At 45.5% G+C, this 15,488-nt stretch overlaps 1 protein-coding gene across 2 annotated transcripts in view; it reads right to left on the bottom strand.

The window, feature by feature from the left end:
• FAM135A (family with sequence similarity 135 member A) overlaps window positions 1-15,488 on the bottom strand; it is a 1,101,526-nt gene that overhangs the window by 81,550 nt on the left and 1,004,488 nt on the right. The window lies entirely within an intron of this gene.

The raw sequence follows: 15,488 nt of genomic DNA, 5'->3' as shown, positions 1-15,488 counted from the left end.
GACTTATGTCCGGCCTGCAGCTTTTTCATTGGTTAAATGCAGTGTCCCTCTTCTTTGCTGCTTCCTAAGTGCTCCAATCAGCAATACATCACTTCCGTTTTATATTGAACAGTACCGACCAAATACAGTTACTTTCACTTAAAATCTTAATCTGTTTTTCGGGAGTACTCTTTTGCCTATTTTGTGCGCGCCACAACTTAAACGGCAGCCACTTTACACCCGTTTTAGTCAGTGCAATCTGATTTTATTTATTTTGTTAACAAACCTATTGTATCGCGGAGAGGGGCGTGGCTGTTTGTGTGCATTCCTCCTGCTGTGCGAGGTGGAATGGGCGAAGCGGCAGCTCTGTTGTTGCTGAACGCGCTGCTCCCTTGGCTGGCGCTGGGTTGTCCTGCATGTCTTTTTTTTCACCCTGTCCGGCCCTGCCAGTGAGATCATCCCTCCGGCCTCTAAACTATGAGTCTCTTTTGGAGTCCAGACGTTAAAGAGGTCCACATCAGTGTAGGAGGAGGCATCCTAACGGCGTCTTAGTGCATTATTACATGACCCCTGAACCTCGGCTTATTTTTACCTCTACAGCGTGTGTCAAAGATGCAGAAGCGCCGCTTCCTACGTCTGTTCCTCGCGAGGGGTGGGAGCAGGGGGGCCATTGTCCTCTTTCTTATCTTACGTGAGCAGTTAAACATTTTTGTTCCCATTCCTTGCTGCTAAATATAGCCAGCAGAAGAAAGCCCGGTGAGTAATGAAATGTGGTTCAGAGAGAGAGAAAGTAAGTGTGCGCATATGGCGTGCTTGAGATATAGTGCCTGTGTCTTTTGTGTGGGTCTAACAGAAAGAGCTGTACGTCATCTCTGAGTGTCTTAACGTGTGTATTGTGAGAGAATAGAGCAAGGGTATACTGTGTACTTTCATGCGCTATGTCTAAGTGATTTGTTTAGGGGAAGTTTTGTGCTTTCGTGTGTAAGCAGTGTTTGAGTAGTGTGTATGTCTGAGTGCAGAGGCACTGGTTTTGGAGTCAGCAGGTCCCTTCTCTTCCAAAAAAATCTGAAAGAAGTGGTACGCTCCAAGGAAATCAGACATGCAATCATAGCAAGGCCGGTGAGTTAACAAAAAATATAAACACTGCACTGCGCAAACAGCCGTATCCACGTAGCGAGCACTACACAAAAAACATATCTTAATTTACATTATTATTACCTCCAACCTATATACACTATCTTACCCTCACTTACAGTGTTACAAAACTATGGCAGCAAACAGAACGTAAAATAGATGATATCATTATATATCCGGGATATAAATTACTGGAAAAGAAACATCTCTGCATCTTTTTACAGAATTTGAGACATCATTTTTTAACCTGACACATTAAATTGATTTTAAAATATTTTTGCAAAATACGAACTGCTTTTTAGTGTGCTTAATTTCACAGTACCGATTCTGCTTTGATTTTAATTGAAGCTTCGCTCGCTGAGCCCCAGTGTCACTGCCCATGCTGCTCCTCTGATAGCCATGGTTCTGTTTCACAGAGCTCCCCTAGATTACTATTCAGGTTTACCCCCAGTTCTCAGTGTAAGATAAAAATTCCATCTTTTCCCTTTCCTACCTCTATATTTTGCTCTACAGTCTCACGTTTTCTCTCACTCTACCTCGCTCTACTCTTTCTCTTGTGTTCGTAGTTTCTACCAATGTTGTCCATCAGTTTTCACACATACCTGCCAGTGGTGCATTATCATGCACTTTGTACATATAGTTGTTGTTTACAAGAAGCAAGGCTGGCAGTAACTGCACCTTTTTTTACTGCCAACCTTGCTTCTCCTAAGCAAGGACTATAAGTACAAAGTGCGTGTTTACACACCGCTTGTAGGATTTCAAAACACACAAATAAAAAGCATTGTCATTTACAATGCCAATAGCTCAAACTCTTGCAAATGCGAGACCTATTGCATTGCAAATGCTTGTTCTTCTTGAACTTATCTTTTCTATTATGATAAAGAGCTTTTGGACTAAAAATAGATTTAATGTGGGAATAGCTTGACTGCAAAGCAAGATGCCACTCCCAGTGTGAGAGAGCAAATCTAGTATGTAGATCTGAATCGCTGTGTTCCATAGGCTGTATACCGGTCAAGGAATCGGGGGAGGCAGTCCTTTAAGGGTAGTTATGATCAGATCCCTATTTTGTACAGCTGTTGTATGATACTAGCAGGTGGTGTGTGCTGTACCTCCACAGCCTATAATTCTTTGTTGTGGCTTTGAAGTGAGTGGCACTTGCATCCCAGAGACCGCTGGGAGAGTTCAATGCAGCACAAGAGCAGATGCACCGTAGGAGAAAGGACCAGAGTAGTCTTCTCCTATGGGTCCATTTACTAATACACTTGTTGCTCAGATGTGAGTTTACCTTAAATAAATGAAAAAGCAAGAGGCGTTTGGCAAAACAGGAACTAGTTGGTTTAATTAAATTCTGCAGCCAGGAGAGCCTCAACAGAATGCGTCTGCTCAAAGTCTCTCGGTGCACAAAGTTATGGCCGCTGTTATAGACCGTTCACCAGGTACAATAAAATAATTACATTTTTTACATTCCAAAAAAGCATCTCAGTCATAAATCAACAAATGCGGGCATCTGATGAGGAAACAGATGTCTCTCAACCTCGGGAGGGAGCTAGTGTGGGCCAATGTGTATGTGTTTAGATGTCTGGCATGAGGAGCATGTGATCACTATGTGCGGTGTGCCTTTCGTGTCCTGATTGGTTGTGTGTTTTTATCTACATGTGGCATCTAGCTTTGTAGTATTTTGGGGAACGCTAGTCCTTGGCCAAATGTGTTTCATTGAGGCCAATTTCCTCAGACCTGCTACTGGTGCAACTATTTAACTGTGGGATTGATCAGGGTTTTCCCTGGGCGCATTTGTCCTTAGGTTAAGAGAGACCCCACCTGTGACCTGGTATTCGATAGGTGTTGGTCGTAGTAGTTGTCTAACCATGTATCTCTGACTCAAGGTTGATGGGGAGGTCACCTAGGGCGAATTCGACAACAATGATATGAGTTCATTGGAACTCCTGAAAATAATTTATCAGTCACTGGTACAATTTTTATCAACATCCTGAACATTGTGCATAACGTTGTCAAACTTAATTGTTAAAATTAAACATTAAAATTGTTCTTACTGGTACTGAAACGGTTACGTTTGCTTAAGTCATATCATACATCTGCATTGTTGTTACTAGGAACAGTTTCGTCATTAGAGCATGGATTATGACATGAATTGATATTGTCATTGCTGGTGTCGGCGCTACTGTGGGGGTACATGTTATGACATACATTAACATTGCATACACGGTACTGGCATGGTTGTGCGGATACAGGTTATGGCATACGTTGATATTGTATTTATTGGTTTTTCTATTTTCAGGCCTGCACACATCACGGTAATCATTGACATCATATTCACCCACTCTAATATTCCTCCCTCTAGTTGATTCTTCAACTTCTCTATCCTCCTCACATGTCATGACAGTTACGTTATTAGAAAGTGTGTGTATGTGTGGTGTCTGTTACCTTTTTCCTAGCTATGTGCATACTACCTAATTTGAGGACAGCTTTTTCAGTGCAGGAAACCTCACTTGTAGGAAACCACATAACAGAAGTACAGCAATGTGAATAAGCATAAACGGTGTGAATAGTTTTGATACCCATAAGGGGATCCATCAATAGATACTATGCAAACAATCCTGCTCCAGGTCACCTCCCTCCTTCTTCATGTCAGCTTGCAGACTGCAGTTCTTGGACAGCGTGGGATAATGTTCTGTTGTCCATATTGTTTCCGGGAATAAAAGTACATCAGAAAGCACCAATCTTGACAGACATCCCACCCTCCATAGTGGTTAACAAGTCCAACACATACCGATGTTGCAAGACCATGAAGCGGATGGCTCTCAATTCCTCCTTGATAGTGTGTAAGACCAGCCCAGTACTGTTGATCATCTTCATTATCTCCCATTTGGTTATTTGTAACCAGAGAATGTTTGCTTTTGTTTGTACGGTTAAGAAGGGATTTGACCCTCTGGAGTTTACTTGATTATCTGTGAACAGTTTAAATTCTTCTGGAATGTCCTTGTAATGAACCCAGCCAAAATACTAAGCAGCTATTCTCCTTCGAGTATGATGCAACTGAGATGTTTTCTTCTGTAACGGATGTTGTGACAAACTCAAGACAGTTTTTATCCAGGGATGACCAGGGTTGGGGTGTGTTTGGTCATGAGGGTGCAAAGGCCCCGCCATCCGGGGACGAGCTGGGTGTAGGCAAGGTCCCCACATTGCCAGCAGTAATTCATCAACGTGGAGGTGCCCCATTGCAGGTCCGGTATGTGCATTATCATGCTGCAATTCTCATTGCTGCCCAACGGTATAGTTCCTTTGCCTCTGAAACATCAAGAGTACAAAGTAAGTTTCCGTACAACTAGGGGTTGCCCCTTCCCCTCCAAACACGTGTACATATCGATCTTGCTACCCCCGTCACGGGGTGTCTATGCTGGTGTTTGACCCCCTCCCATAGGACTCGTTCCCTCCTGCGTGATGGAGCGGCCCTGCATTGGAATTCCATGTCTGGGGTCTATTTGTTAATATAGAAGGTGGCCGCAAAGATGTTAAGGGCTGTGTTTGTGCAATGGTGCAGTGGTCCTGCTACTTTCAGTAATCACTTTTCTGCAAAGTCCTGGGGTCAAACAGAGTCCTCCCCTATAGTGCTCTTTCTGAGCATCTCCTACGCCGACGACACCCAGCTGATCCTCTCGCTCACCAAGGACCCCCACACTGCCAAAACAAACCTCCACGAAGGACTGAAGGCAGTCACCGACTGGATGAGGAACAGCCGACTGAAGCTGAACTCGGACAAGACGGAGGTCCTCAACCTCGGTTCCTCCCCCTTGGCCTGGGACGACTCCTGGTGGCCGACGGTACTAGGAACACCCCCCACACCCACCAACCACGCACGAAACCTAGGGGTCATCCTCGACTCCACACTCTCCATGACAAAGCAGTTCAACTCCGTCTCCTCCTGCTGCTTCAACACGCTTCGCAGGATCTTCAAGTGGATCCCCACCGAAACAAGGACGGTCACCCAGGCCCTCATCAGCAGTAGACTGGACTACGGCAACGCGCTCTAAGCAGGAGCCCCAGCCAAACTCGTGAAACGTCTCCAACGCATCCAGAACGCCTCTGCAGCCTGATCCTCGACATCCCCCGCCACAGCCACATCACACCCCGCCTGAAGGACTTGCACTGGCTCCCGATCAACAAGAGGATAACCTTCAAGCTCCTCACCCACGCACACAAGGCACTCCACGACACCAGACCAGCGTACCTCAACAACCGACTCAGCCGCTAGACCCCCGCCCGCCAGCTCTGCAGACCGCACCCTTGCCTCTGTCCCCTGCATCCATAGAGTGACCGGCGGCGGCAGATCATTCTCCCACCTCGCCGCCAAGATGTGGAACACACTCCCCATCTGCCTACGGCAGACCAAAGACCTCCTGACCTTCATGAGACTCCTCAAGACCTGTCTCTTCGAACAGTGGCAGCGCCCCCCCTCCTTTAGCGCCTTGAGACCCTCACGGGTATGTAGTGCGCTTTACAAATGCTATGATTGATTGATTGAGTACTTCAGATTGGATGCCACCTGGCTCGGTGAAGAGATATAGTGCAGCGGGGTTGGTTTCATACCGGGTGATGTTTACTAGTATCCTACGGGGTTTTACTCTATTGGGTTGGATCGGCATAGGTACAGATGGACAAGGCACTTGCGTTTTCGGGGGCCATAGTCTGTGAAAAATGAAGCGTGTCTGCACCTATGGCGTGAGGTATCAGGGAACCTACGTAACATGACCTATTTGTAGTTAATGTGCCTACGTCGGTCATGTGCTGATACCAGGTGTTGTGTAGGAGTGCGCTGTGTAGCGTGTGAGGACTATTAGCATTTGGTTCAGTGGAGGTGGAGGTGAGAGAGCTCCTGAGCATGCGTTACAAGAATGTAGAAGTAGAGTTCATGAGATTATGCATACTTTTGGCTCCGGGGAACACCCCGGCTAGAGGGAGTGTACAAAAATACAAAAAGACGTAACTTAGGGATCATTTCGTAGCTGTTGGGTCGTCTTGAAGGGAGATGTCTGTTGTCTGGCCTATCATCTGTTGGTTGTCATCTGTTGTCCGATGTCTGGGGGCCCAGAGGTGTCTTGTCCTGGTACGGTGCAGAAAAGAAAAATGCTACTTACCAGTATGCATCTGTTCTTGGAATGTAGAGCTGCAGAGTTGTACACTTAGCATTAGATCGGCACCTGGTGTTGGGCTCGGTTCATTGCATGTTGTTGTCGTCTTGGAAGAAGTCTTTGTAGTCACGAGATAGGTGACTCCTCCCTTGGACGATAGTGCGCATGGGTATCGGCTCCATCCTTAGATTGTTTTTTGCCATGATGGGAAATGATGGAGTTAGTAGAAGTAAAGAAAAGGATGTCCATGCCTGTGCATCTAAGTAAGATAAAACTGGAACGGTTACATGTCCCGGGGAGGCGGGAAGGCGTGTACAACTCCGCAGCTCTACATGCCAGGAACAGATGAATACTGGTAAGTAGCTTTTTCCGTTCGAGGCAAATGAGCTGCAGATTGTACACTTAGCATCGATTGTGCAGCAGTGTCTCCCCTACCGGTGGTCACCTGTATTCGTTGCAGTAGTTTGAAAGAGAGTTTAAGGACAGCTTGGCCAACTGCAGCTTGCTGCTTGGCTTGCACATCAACACAGTAGTTTTTAGTGAAGGTGTGTGTTGTAGACCATGTTGCTGCCTTGCATATGTCCTCTAGGGGTATGTTTCCAAAGAAAGCCAAAGAGGCTCCTAGTTTGCGTGTGGAGTACGCTCTAGGAGGAACTGTTAATGTATGTTTTACTTTTTGATAGCATATTTGTATACATTTTACAATCCACCTTGCAATTCCACCTTTAGAGATGGGGTTGTCTTTATGAGGTGGAGAGAAAGACACAAACAGTTGTTTTGTTTTTCGAAAAGACTTGGTTCTATCTATATAGTAGAGAAGCGCTCTTTTAAAATCTAGTGTGTGTAAAGCCCTTTCTGCTACAGAGTCTGGGTTTTGGAAAAACACAGGTAACTCTACAGATTGATTATAATGAAAAGGAGTAATGACTTTTGGAAGGAATTTTGTATTACGTCTTAGAACCACTGTTACGATGTATTTGTAAAAATGGTTCTTGTATTGTGAAAGCTTGTATCTCACTTACTCTTCTAAGAGAGGTAATAGCAATAAGGAAAGCTGTTTTCCACGTGAGGAATTGAAGTTCATATTTATGTAAAGGCTCAAAAGGGGGTCCCATGAGGCTTGTAAGACCAACGTTTAGGTTCCACACCGGAGAAGGTGGCAACCTGGGTGGGATGATTCTTTTTTAATTGCAGGTACTCTGAAGAGAGACAGATGTTGTCTGTTTTGTAAATATGCTGCAAGGTGCAGGCGTATGGATGAATATGCCAAGTTACACGTTTGTAAATGTAAAAGGTAGCAAATGATATTCTGGATGGAAGCATCCAGAGGATCAATTTGGTTATTGTTGCAGTAAATGGAAAATCTCTTCCATGTAGCCGCATAGCACGCTTTGGTAATAGGTCTCCTAGCTTTTTTAATGATGTTCATTCTGCATGGTTCTGCGTTAGCAGGGATGGAGTCAGTCGTAACTTTTGGTGTGGAACTAGAGAGTTCTAGCAGTGTGGTGTACCACGGTTGGCGTGCCCATGTGGGAGCTACTAGGTTAAGTTTGAGAGACTGTTGTCTGAGCTTGCGTACTACTAATGGTATTAGTGGTACTGGCGGAAAAGCGTACGCAAATCTGCCTGACCAGTTCATCCATATCGCATTGCCTTTGGACAGCGGGTGTGGAAACCTGGCGACGAAAGTTGGGCATTTTGCGTTTTTGTGTGTGGCGAACAGATCTATGTCTGGATGACCCCACTTGTGAAAGAATGGTTGAAGAACCTGCGGATGTAGTTCCCATTCGTGAATTTGTTGTGTCTGCTGACTCAACAGATCTGCTATCTGATTGTGAACTCCAGGAAGGTGCTCTGCCAACAGATATATGTTTTGTGGAATGGCCCATCTCCAAAGGTTCTGTGCGAGCTGGGACAGTTGTAGAGAGTGTGTCCTCCCCTGTTTTTGTATATAATACATGGCTGTCATGTTGTCCGTCCGGATTAAGACAGCTTTGTTTTGTACTTGTACTTGAAATGTTTTGAGTGCTAAGAATATTGCTAGCAGCTCTAGGTGGTTGATATGGAACAATTTTTGTTGACTTTTCCATTGTCCTTGATTTGCATGATATAGGAGATGGGCTCCCCATCCTGTGAGAGATGTGTCTGCTGTAAGCACTAGTTGTGGAACACGTTTTGTCAAGTTTTTGGTGTTCCACCACTGCAGAGAGCGATGTGTGCGGCTGTCTACCAACACCAGGTCTGTTAGTTGACCTTGAGCCTGGTTCCACTGTTGTGCTAGACATTCCTGTAACTGACGCATTTGCAGTCTTGCATATGGTACTATGAATATGCAAGATGCCATCATGCCTATTAGTCTCATGAACACACTGGCTTGCAGAGAGTGCTGGTGTTGAAAGGCTGTGACTAAGGCTTGAATGCTCTGTATCCTTGCTGGACTGGGATACGTTAGAGCGGTAGACGTGTTTATTGTAGCCCTTAGATACTGATGTATATGGGAGGGTTGCAGGTACGACTTGGTGTAGTTTATTGTGAACTCTAAGTCGTGCAACATTTGAATTGTCTGTTGTGTGTGTTGGACACACTGATTGAATGACTTGGCTTTTAAAAGCCAATCGTCTAGATAGGGGAAGACATGTATTTGTTGTCTCCTGAGATTTGCTGCTACTACTGCTAGGCACTTTGTGAATACTCGTGCCGTTGTCACTTCGAATGGAAGGACTTTGAACTGATAGTGTTGTCCTTCCAGTACAAACCTTAAATACTTTCTTTGAGCAGGATGTATCGGAATGTGGAAGTAGGCGTCCTTTAGGTCTAGTGTTGTAAGGAAATCGCCTTGTTGCAGCAGTGGGAGCACTTGTTGTAAAGTGATCATATGAAAATGATCTGATTGTATATACTGATTGAGGGGCCTGAGGTCGAGAATTGACCTTAGTGTCCCGTCATTCTTGGGAATTAGAAAATACAGCGATTAAACCCCAGTTCCTTGTTCTTGTAAAGGAACTACTTGTATTGCGTCTTTTTGTAGAAGTGACAGGACTTCTTGTTCCAGCAGAGTAAGGTGTTCTGTAGACATTGGACGCTGCCTGGGTGGTATGTGTGGAGGGGTTGCTGTAAGTTCTAGGCAGTAGCTATACTAGATAATCTGTCTTACCCACTTGTCTGTTGTTATGGAGTTCTAAACAGGCAGGAATTGTATTAATCTGCCCCCCACAGGGGTGGAATGCTGTTGGGGGAGCAGAGGGAAGTCACTGTTTTGTATTGGAAGAGGTTCGATTATTGTTGTTACCCCGGCCTCTTCCCTTGTTGTTATTTCCTCTATATCCTCCTCTAAAATATCCCTTGTTCAAGGATGTTTGTATGCTAGATTTGAAGAATGTTGTATTGTCTGCCCCAGTTTGTTTGGAGCCTCCTCTGTAGAAGGAGCGACAAAAAGAACTCTTAGCTTGTGTGGCCTGTAAAGCCCCCATAGATTTGGCAGTGTCTGTATCCTTCTTCATCATTTCAAGTGCTGTGTCTACTTCTGGTCCAAACAGTTGGTTTTGATTAAATGGTTGATTTAAAATGGTAGTTTGCACTTCCTGTTTAAATCCTGAAATGCGTAGCCACGCATGTCTCCTAAGTACGACACTAGTATTTACAGCTCTAGATGCAGTGTCTGCTACATCTAGTGCGCACTTGATTGAGGCATTAGAAATTAGCTTGCTTTCTTGTATAAGGTCGTTTGCTTGTGCCTTATATTGATCAGGTAGATGGTGTAATAGTTTCTCTAACTGATCATAATGCGCCCTATCATACCGTGAGAAGAGGGCTTGTGTATTAGCTATACGCCATATGTTAGTAGCTTGCGCAGCTATTCTTTTGCCTGAAGCATCTATTACCTTGGATTCTTTGTCAGGTGGGGGTGCCTCACCTGAGGTTTGTGAGTTTGCCCTTTTCCTAGCATTTGACACAACTAGTGAATCTAATGGTAGTTGTCCTTTAATGTAGTCTGGGTCTGCAGTTGCAGACCTATATTTTTTCTCAATTCTAGGGTTTAGGATCCTAGTACGTATAGAGTCTTTAAATATCTCAGCAGCATGTTTGATGACCCCTTTAATCATGGGAAGAATTTGAACAGACCATTGCCGTTGTTCAAATGTGTCCAAGAGAAAGTCTTCCTATGCCTCATCAGAATGCATAGTGACCCCATGGTAAATGGCAGCTCTGTTCAACAGGTGACCAAACCCAATGTTATCTTCTGGGGGAGAAGGTTTTGATGGGTATGACCGTGGGTCAGGAATATGTGGCACATCCTGTGGGTTTGGGTATTCCCTGTCTGTATCATCTACAGGGTATGGGAAAGGCTGATCGGGGTCTATCCCTCTACCTTAACTATACTCCTCATCATCTTGAGGTGAGTGTGCGGATAAAAGAGGAGAATGTGAAGTAGATACCAGTGGTGAGTTGTTAAGAGGAACAGGTGATGAAGGAGAAGGAAGTACAGGAGAAGAAGGGTGCATAGGAGATGTTGCAGAGTCCTTCTTCTTGGCAGGAACTACAGGTGTGGGTGTTGCATCTGCCTTCCTCTTCTTGTGTGGTGTAGTGGATACATGACCTGTCTTTGGGTCAATGTAGATCTTCTTTTGCAGAGGATCTGGTTGGTAAAGGTCTTCTCCTTGTGCAACCATTGTCGGCGCCGATTTTTTCGGTTCCGGACGAGGTTGCTGTTAGTCTTTAGCCTTAGGAGGTGTTACAATGTCCTTTGGCGTAGTTTTCGGCTCTGAAGGGGTTGTTTTCGGTGTCGTAGGCTGTTTCGATGGTTTGGGCGCATCGGAATCAGGCCTTTTCGGTTTCGGTACCGAAGGCGATGTCTTCGGAGTGGAAGCTGGTCTCGTCGGCTTCGAGGCGTCGGACGCTGGCTTCGTACCCTTGTCTTTAGAAGTCGAAGGTTTTGGAGTCTAGACTTCTTTCGGTTTCGGTGCTGAGGGAGCTTGTGGGATCGGCACGTGCGGCTCGCTCGGTACCGAGCTACCGGAAGGCTTAGTTATTTTCTTCGGAGCCGGGCTCGATGGCGGGGCTTTCAAAGTGGTTTTTCGGTCGCGACTGGGCCCTGGAGGCGAAGTATTGACCTTTGCCTTCGATCTGGGTGCTGTGTGTGGTGCAGGGGCAGTAGTACTCACGCTCTAACCCGATGGAATGGAGTCATCTGAGTCGTCTGCCTCTGATACGATCGGGAGATCATCTGAATCTTCTTCGGCAACGAGCGGAACCTCCTCGTGGAAGATATCCACCGGTTCCGGAGCTGATCTCTGCATGTCGCGTCGACGGGCCCTTCGATTTCGGATGGTTTTCTTGGATCAAAAGGACGCGCAGGCTGTACAGTTGGATTTGTCGTGTTCTGGCGATAAGCACAGGTTGCAGACCTGGTGGTGGTCACTGTGTGGAAACTTTGCTCCACACTCGGGGCATCTCTTGAATGACGTCCTTTCCATGAGGTGTAGGCCTCACGGCGTGGATAGGCCCAACGGCCCGTGTCGACGACCGGAATCGAGCTGATGGAGTCGAAACAATATTAGTCAATATTTTGGTTTGGTAAGTTTTTGGGAAGTTTTTTGCGCTTCGAAGTGCTTGAAAAGTCTTATTCTAGCCGGAGCGGAAAACTTTCATCCAAACCCAGTGACGAAAAAAAATATCTAAGGATGGAGCCGATGCCCATGCGCACTATCGTCCAAGGGAGGAGTCACCTATCTCGTGACTACAAAGACTTCTTCCAAGACGACAACAACATGCAATTTTCAGAGACCAACACCAGGTGGCGATCTAATGCTAAGTGTACAATCTGCAGCTCATATGCCTCGAACATATCTTTTAAGACGAGGCTACAAAAGTCAGTTCGGAGCTTGGGTTACTAGAGCGATTGGCCTTGTAAAAAATGTTTGAAAGCTTTGATCAAAGACTGCGGCCGTGTTGGTGCACTTGTAGTTTCGCTTGCAGACCTGCAAAATAGGAGCTGCCGGTTGTAGGTTAGCTTGGGAAAAAACACATTATTAGGTAGTTTTGGAACATTCCTGCATTTATTTGTAAATGTTACGCGCTATGATTTTACTGGGGTGTGAACTTTTCCCGAACTGGAGGTGATCAAATTTTAGTGGAATGGTGGGGTTTTAACCTACTTTTAGTAGGTGCTAGAACTTTGGTGAAAATGGTGACTATTGATAATTTTTAGGGCTATTCATATTATTGGTGTTCCCTCTTCTCTTTGCCACAGCTTAAAGGTGTGATGTTTTTGTAGTGGGCTCCTTTTGACCAGCACGGGCAGCGTGCAATTGTGAGGAGAGGCGGATGTTTAACTTTATGTTAACATTTCTGTTGATACGTGCACGTCCCTTGGGTCTCTGCACATAGCGCGGAGCGAGGTTTCTTTCTAACTGGGATAAGTTACTGGGTAACACCCTTCTTCTGAAATGGTCAAGAATCTTTAGGCTGTTGTCAGAGAGTTTTGTGTAAGCACCAGGGGGTGGTTAGCTGCGGTTTAGGGCGTGGCTAACTTTAACAAGGGATCCTGGAGGTTGTGTGTGGACCCCCGTTGTGCCTGCAGCGAAAAATGGCTGGCGTTATATGGTTTTACAGGATTTTCTCGGCAAGAGTCGGGGGTCTCGCTGGGACTTTTAAGCATTTGGCCTGATGGAGGTGGCGCAACTGGATTCAATGGATTATCCCAATGGGATACTGTGGCTGTTGTGAACATGACAGGGCTATGCTCTATGACTAAGTTATGGCCACTGCTGGGGTCGAACGATCATAAGGTCCAGTGAATCTCATTTTGGCCATCTCGGCATGGTTGATGAGCCTATCCCTGCACCCCGGGTGCGGGCTGCGAAAATCATTTGCCAAGACCCTTTCCCTCCCATCGCTCCCCTCTCCCTCAGACCCAAGATGGTCCTGTTTTGCCGTACATGGCAGAAAACAGAGGCTTCCTACCCAGTCTATCCAATGAGCAGACCTTGGATTTTTTCTGAAGCTTTTAGGGGGGAGAAGGAGGCCAATGTTCTGCCCACGATGGGAGTCAGGTGAGCAGCTGGGGCTTGTTGTGCTGTGAGTAACTCGCTACTTGCCTACAGCCTATTCTGTTCGTGGTATACTCTTAGGCGACAATAGGCAGCCCTGTGGTTTCTTCGGAGACAGTAATGGCACTCTATGAGAGTTTGAGGCTGCCTGCTTTTTGGCTCTCTGGTGCGAGCACTTAGTTGGATCCCTTGGTGTCCAGCGGCTGAGTCGTATCCCAATCAGGCATCACCTATACGTTTGTGGTCATCCTGACCCCTTTGGGGTGCTTTTTTGCCGATATCTTGGTCACTCCAACAGAGCGAGTGGGATGTAGGACGTAGCCTGTCCATTCTAGCCCCAGGAATTTCTTCCATGCCACCAGCAGGGGCACTTCATTGACTATGCAATTTTTGGTTGTTTATGTGACAATGAGGGAACTTTGAGAGCAGCTTACGTGGTTTGGTCAATGCAGGAAATGGTAGAACCCTCCTTGCTTTGAGGTACTACCTCTGCAGCAGTAGCAGAATTATTTGCTCTTACATTAGCATGCAATCTTTCAGCTCATTTTAGAGTGACTATATTTACAGTATGGGTTTGGGTAGTCCATGATTTTGGGCAGTTATGATCACAGAGGGGATTTATGACATCATCTATGTCCCCCATCAGGAATGGTGAATATGTGATGAAATTGTTAGAAACTTTGCAGTTACCCCAAGAGATTGCTGTGGTTAAATGTGCCGCTCACAGAATTGGCAATAATTACGTCACTGTTGGCAATAGATATGCAGATGTAGTTGCACAATATTGGAACTTTTGAAAGTTGTCGTCAGTAGCTAACACTTGGGAAGAAATCAAAAGATTGCAGCTAGAAGTTTCAGTGGCAAAACAGCAAGGGTGGATCAGAGCAGGATGTGTTAAAAATTCTAAAGACATTAGGGATTCAGCTGATGGAAGACCAGTGTTGCCTGATAGACTGTTGTTTCCCATGACACAACATTTTGATGGTCCTGCACACATTGGAAGGCATGCAATGGTTAGATTTTTTAGACAGAATTGGTTTAATCCAGGATTCAGAGCTCGATCAGAAGAGCTATCCAATGGTTTATAACATGGCAGCAGATGAATGTAGGGAAAAGAACCGCTGTAACATTGACCCACATTGGAAGATCAGGAGGACCCTTTAATAGGATGCAGATGGATTTCATCGTAAGGCCTGTTTGTAATGGGCTGAGATATATATCATGGTTATACTGTGTATTTTCTCCTGATGGGTGGAAGCCTTCCCAACACAGAAACAATTACAGTCTCATTGTGGCTAAAATGCTGTTAAGTGAACTTATTCTGTGGTTTGGATTCCCGGTTTCTCTGGAGTCAGACTGAGGGACCCATTTGAATAATGAGGTCCTTGGAATGCTGTGTGTGGCAGTTCAAGGCGAAAAGAGATTGAACTTGAGCTATGGTCCCTAGACTCCAGTATAGTTGAACAGCATGCTGAAATCTCGATTGACCAAAGTCTATGCATCTACTTCTTTGAAATGGCAAATCCTTTACCACTGGGTTTGATGAGTCTTTGAAGCACCCCTGACAGGAGAACTGAAATATCTGCACACAAAACTCTTATTAGTGGTGCTATGAGACTGCTTGCTGTGCCTGCAGTTGTGCTCCATTACTGCAAAGGATTAGCTAATATGATGTATTTTTTTTCCACGAGGTTGGAGATGCTACTACCAGTTGACTGGGTTTTGGTGAAAAAGCATGTGTGAAAATCCTGCATGGAGTCTAGGTGAAAAGGCCCCTACCAGATCATTTTGCTTACCAACACTGCTGTCAAATATGCTGAGATACGTCATTAGGTGCATGCTTTGCGCACCCAGAAAGTTAGATACCCATACGAAGAAGTGGTGTTCTTTGAGCCAAGTCCAAGATCTTCTGTACATCCTGAAAGACCAGAGTGAGGAAAAGCCCAGCAAAGTCTCCCACTGGCACAAGGTCCTGAAATCTAACAATGTGGTGTGGAAACACCTACTGAAGAATAATAATTAAGAGACGAAAATAAAGGAACTGAGGAAGCATCACTAGAGCAATCAAATGATCCAGACGAAGGAAAAAGTGTGAGAAAATAAAGACCCCTTTGGAGATCGGAATGGCCAAATGGTAGCAGGCAGTGTAACGTATACCCCAAACCATCATCTAAGAAAG

Source organism: Lissotriton vulgaris, chromosome 6 (assembly GCF_964263255.1).
Source record: "Lissotriton vulgaris chromosome 6, aLisVul1.2, whole genome shotgun sequence".
NCBI lineage: Eukaryota > Metazoa > Chordata > Amphibia > Caudata > Salamandridae > Lissotriton > Lissotriton vulgaris.
This window is presented reverse-complemented; position numbering and strand designations above follow the sequence as displayed.